Raw genomic sequence first — 6008 nt, 5'->3', positions numbered from 1 at the left:
CACCAGGGATACATCTAGGCTTTGTGGGCCCTAAAATTCACACAATATGAAGCAACCTATTAAGGAAAAGCAATACAAAATTGCAAATAACAAAATTAGAAACAAGATTTTGGAAGGCGCCCAGTAAGGTGAATGTTTTTTTGGTTTTGTTTTGTTCCCAGTTTTTGTTTTTTAAAGAATCTCTATGCCCTATGTAGGGCTTGAACTCAAAATTCCAAAATCAAGTCACATGCTCTTCCCAGCGGAGCCAGCCAGGTGTCCCTGAAGTGAGTGATCTTGACAAACCAATCTCATTAGCTTCATGGTAAATCTATCGCTAGTGTTTGCCTTAACTCCTGGCACAAAACTGCACATGCCAATTATTACTCTGGTGCTTCTTGACTTGTAATATGAAACATTATTATACAATATATAATATCTACGGCAACTCCTCAACACATTGTATATGCGTAGGGACCTTCAACCTGGGTTAATACATGATAAAGTAGCTCTGAAGCCATTTAGTTATGCTCGCCTCCGCAGTCAGAAACCAAAACAAATCTAGCAAAACAAAACAACAACACTCATGTCACTACATAGCGCCTAAGTGCAAATTCAAATGCCAACTCCCAGTGCTCGCCATTTCCTGCTGTACTAAGTTAACATCCGCTGAACGTTTCCTCTGCCCTCATTCTTCCTCCAGTGGATCTTTAAAAAATTTTTTTTAATGTTTTATTTATTCTTGAGAGAGAGAGAGAGAGAGAGAGAGAGAGAGGGAGATGGAGCATGAGCGGGGGGAGGAGCGGAGCAAGAGAGGGACACAGAATCTAAAGCAGGCGCCAGGCTCTGACCTGTCAGCACAGAGCCCCGACACGGGGCTCGAACTCAGAAGCCACGAGACTACGTATGACCTGAGTCGAAGTCAGATGCTCAACCCATAGAGCCACTGAGGCGCCCCTCCAGTGGATCCTTTTAAATATCCAGTCTTCTCTCCAGCAAAGCTGTTTTCCTTAAAGTCTGAGAAGTAAGTATGTGTTGCTTGGACCCATACGTACTTGCTTGCCTTTTGCTGGTCTTGGGGAATCTCTTCTCTCTCTTTTAACATCTCTCAGTGGTACTTTCCAGGAGTTCTCTACATGTAGTCCATAGATACAGGAGTCTCTGAGACCCTTTCGGAGATTAACCCTAAAATATTCGCATTTTCACTGTGCTGACATTCGTACTAATTTCTCAAAAGCTGTGACAGGGAAACTTGGAAGGAGGGCAGCAGACATAAACTGCACTGGTGGTCACTGAGGTCAACTGCCATGCACTTAGAAGAAAAGGAAAGAAATGGAAAAAAGTAAAATGCACAGTAATACTATCTTATTGCTGTTACTAAATATTGATCTCTGAGTACTCATCGTTTTAATATCCCCTGTTACTAAATGGGATGAATGCAGAAAACACTTTAGAGGTTTATCTAGGTAACAGGCTTTGACAAATGGGATGCAGGCAGCCACAAGAGGGACCACACCCAAGTAGAAGCTTTACGAAACAATGATACAGAGAATATGTGAAGGAATAAACTGTAAAAGCTATTAGAACTAATGAAGCGGTTCAGGAATGCTGTAGATTATATAAAATCAGTATGCAAAGATTGATTGTATTTCTCTACATTGGCAGTGAAATGAATATTGTGGAAATAGAATTTAGGGGGAGAAACTATAGTTGAAATACCATCAAAAATAACAAAATACTTGGGTATAAATTTAATAAAGTATTGAGACTTAGACTCTGAAACCTATAAGACATTTTAAACAATAAATAAATAAAATGTAAATAAATGGAAAGCTCTCCGATTGTCATTGATCAAAGACTTCATACTGTTAAGATATCATTACTATTCAAATTTATTTATATATTGAACACAATGCTTACCAAAATCCCAGCTTGGCTTTTTTGTAGAAATCAATGAGCCAATCCTACGGAAAATGCAAGGATCTCAGAATGACCTATAACAACATGAAAAGGAAAAAGCAACTTGTAGGATTCTCACTTTGTGAATGAAACCAAGGTAGTTAGTTAGTCATGAAACCAAGAAACCTTCCTCTCTTACATACAGCTTAAGTAAAAGCACAGCAGGCCAATCAATCAATCAATCAATTGTATTATGTCAAAATTAAACATTAATAGAAAAAACATCCAGAAAGTGAATAGACAACCCACAGATTAAAAGAAATATTTGAAAATTATGTATCTGATGAGAGACTTGCATCCAGAATATATAAAGAACTCTTATAACTCATGAAGAAAAAAACAAATGGCCCCTGCGAAAAATGTAAAGAAGATTTGAATAGAAGGGTGTCTGGGTGGCTCAGTCACTTAAGTGTCTGACTTCGGCTCAGGTCATAATCTCACGGTTTGTGAATTTGAGCCCTGTGTCGGCTCTGTGCTGGCATCTGGGCTTCAGATTCGGTGTCTCCCTCTCTCTGCCCTTCCCCTGCTCACTCTCTGTCTTCCTCTCTCAAAAATAAATAAACATTAAAAAACTTTTAATAAAAAATTAAAAAGGAAGATTTAAATTGACATTTCACCAAGAAATTAAAAAAAAAAAGGCCAGTAGACATCTGAAACAATGCTCAAAATCATTAGCATTACACTGAAATGTAAATCAAAATCATGTGATAACATTTTATACCCACCAGTGTGGCTATAAAAAAAAAAACGACTGACCACATATGTCAACTATACTTCAATTGAAGAAAAAAATCTGACCATAAAAAGTGTTCACAACAATGTAGAGAAACTGGAATGTCCATATGTTGATGATGAAATTATGAAACTGTGTAGCCACTTTAGGAAGAATTTGGCTATTCCTTAAAATGTTAAACAGAGTTACCACACAACCCAGTGATTCCATCTCTAGATATATACCCAGGAGAAATGAAAATATATATCTACCCAAAAACATGTACACCAATTTCACAGCAGCATGAGTCATAATAAGAACAAAGTGGACGTAAGCCAAATGTCTATCATTGATGAATGATTAAATAAAACGTGATATATGCATATGAGAGCATACTATAAAACTGGAATGGAGTGCTAATATGTGCTACGACATGGAAACATGTTAAGTAAAAGATGCCAGACACAAAAGACGATGTATTACATGGTTCCATTTAAACAAAATGTCCAGACTGGTCAGATCGGTAGAGACAGAAAGTAGATTCTCTACCAGGGTTGGGTGAGGACAATGGATAGTACCTGCTAATGGAGACAGGGTTTCTTTGGGGGAGGATGAAAATGTTCTAAAATTAGATTACAGTTGCACAGCCCTGAGAATATGCTAAAAACTACTGCAGTGTGTACTTTAAGGAGGTAAATTGTATGGTGTATGGATTATATTTCAGTGAAGCTGTTAAAAAAAAAGCAGCACTGTGATGTTCTTCCAGATGACTACCATAAACTCCTGGCCGTCCCATTCTCCTTTAGCTGGTTGTACTAAATGTTAATAACTGGTTAATCATTTATGAACCCACGATCTTGAGCATGTATCTCCTTGAGTATCTACAGTCTGCCCTACGCTACTTATCATTCAATCATATGTTCATTTAACAGTTACTGAGTATCTATTACATGCTAAGTGCTGCTCTACACACGGGGTTGAGAGAAGCAGTGTATAATAAATACAAAATTAAATAATCCCAATCCCTATTCTTACTAAACCTATAATGTACTGGGGAGAAGGGGGTTGTAAATTTCCATAGTCATGTATTTTTTTTTTTTTTGCCTTCATTCACTATTTCCCTTTTTTGTTTTTCCCAAATGTATAAGTCAATGACTACCTGATTTATACCTACGGACAAGCTTAGTACTGAGTACTCTGTAACACTAAAAAAAAAAAAAAAAAAAAACAAAAAAAACAGTTTGCTGACTAGTTGGAAAGTATCCTGAATGATATCAATTTCTAGAGAAGAGTAGGAGTATTTCAATTACTTGTGTATTTGCTTCAGAATTGGCAGTATTGGAAATCAGGAAGTAGGGAGGGCCTCCTTCATCAGGCTCTGGAGACGTTTCCACGTGGGATGAGCAGTGTCCTTGCAGTGACCTCCATGGATCATGCAGCAACAGCCATCTCGGGGGTTCTGAACATCCCACTCACAGTCAGTGTTCTCTAGGGTTCCATTTCCTCAAAGCTATTTGCACCCCATACTAAACAGTAATCAAAAAGTGACCCTGTAAATCTCAGGCTTCCCGCATCATCGTGCGTATCCTGATTCCCTGGGCGAGACTCCTGGGATTTGCCTCTCTCTGTTCAGGCTGTAAAACAGTAAAGATTTGAGCTAATTGAGTTGCATCCTTTGTTGGTGCCGGGATCTCCAGTAGGTTTTCTGATCACTGAGCCCGATACCTCAGGGGCAGAACCAGGGACAGCACATCTGATCTAATATGCCAAAGAGAGCCTGGTATTAGAATGCCTGAAACATTTGCATTCACCAAATACAAGACGCAATTAACTCGCAATTTTGTGAGTCTTTTTAAAATTATTATTCTATTTAAATGGGGTAAGCAGAAAGGATGTCTGAACTATTGGGATGGGGTCTAAGTAGAGAAGCGGGGGTGGTTATGGAGATGTAATCATACCCCTGGCGTGAAGTCTAAGCTTATAACCAATGCCTGCAAAGCCCCAGGGAGGTGGCTGTCTCATTATAACCGTACCCCCTGGAGTTGTTTTATAGTCTGCATAAAACTTTGTTCAGGAAAAGAAGGGAGGGTGTCATTTTGAGTTCGGAAGGGAGATGAGGCTGACAGCCGAGATTCTGCCATCAACCTGATCATCTTGTTAAATAACGGAGTGGAATTTTCCTTCTCAAGTAAAAACTCCATATTGGGAATATTCTCTTTCAGCAAAAGCAGTAGTGAAATTAGGCTTAAGGTCATGAAATTTATTGGGGAGCCATCTGTAATCATCATTCAATGCCTATTAAGTCACAGTCCTGTGCTAGGTCCCTCTGGTGTGGGACGCAGACAAATAACAAAGCAAATACCTTCCCCGGAAGAGATTTATCACCTCGTTGGAGAGACATACATAGCCAAATAAAAATCCTGAGCATTTTTACATATACGGTAACAACAATTATCACAAGGGCATTTGGCGACCATGAAACTTAGACTGGAAGCTCAGAGTCCCCAGTTTAGTAAATAATGGTGTCTAAACCAGAAACAAAACCCCTGGTTGTCAGAAGAGACTGTTTTTGCCACGCCCATGCTTTCACTTATTTCACACAAATGAAATCCAGGCCAGGATGATGAACCCCCAAGTTCCACTAGGCACCTGCTATTGTGTCATAGCCCTGTGGGGAGCTGACCACGCACAAAAATCCTCCAATCAAATAAATGTTCTTGAATGTCCACTTCTTAATTTTCCTGTAGGGCTTTGGCCCCCGTCCCGTATGATCTTTAGATGTGATCTAGACTAGGACTCGTGGAACACCAAAACACTTTTGCTTTTATTGCTTAAAGCCAAGATTTAAAAATCATATAAGCACCCTGAGCATATCCCCTGTCCCCAAGCTGTGCCTTTTTTCCAAACAAGGAGTGAGGAAGATCACACTTCTCCCGGGGCCAGAGTCTCCCTCAATGCATACGAAGAATGGGAAGGAGGAAAATGAGAGATCCAAAACACAGCATGAGAGTCAGAAGGAGGATGTACATCACTGCTTGTCCCAGCGAAAAATCAGTCCCCTGGTATGTCTTCTGTGCCCAAAACCATGTCTTCTCTTTCTGCAAGCAGAGGTCTTCCTTCTAGTATCTGAGTTTTAAACCCAAATAAATCTGCTGGGTTTTTGTTTGTTTGTTTGCTTGTTTGTCCTTTTGTTTTGTTTTTTAAACAAAAATCCCATCCGATCGCATTAGGCAACAGCATACACAGGGGCTAATCTATAGATCCTTTCGGCCCAGTTAATGGATTCCAGCTGCAGAACAAAGAAAGTGTTACCAGTCAGATTTGGTGCATTAGCAGCAATCATCCATTCCTGTATTTG

The sequence above is a fragment of the Lynx rufus genome, unplaced genomic scaffold, assembly GCF_022079265.1.
Source record: "Lynx rufus isolate CCGP_SWC_20201006 ecotype Redwood Valley unplaced genomic scaffold, mLynRuf1.p SCAF_9, whole genome shotgun sequence".
Lineage (NCBI taxonomy): Eukaryota > Metazoa > Chordata > Mammalia > Carnivora > Felidae > Lynx > Lynx rufus.
The sequence above is the reverse complement of the archived record's forward strand: the minus strand, read 5'-3'. Positions refer to the sequence as shown.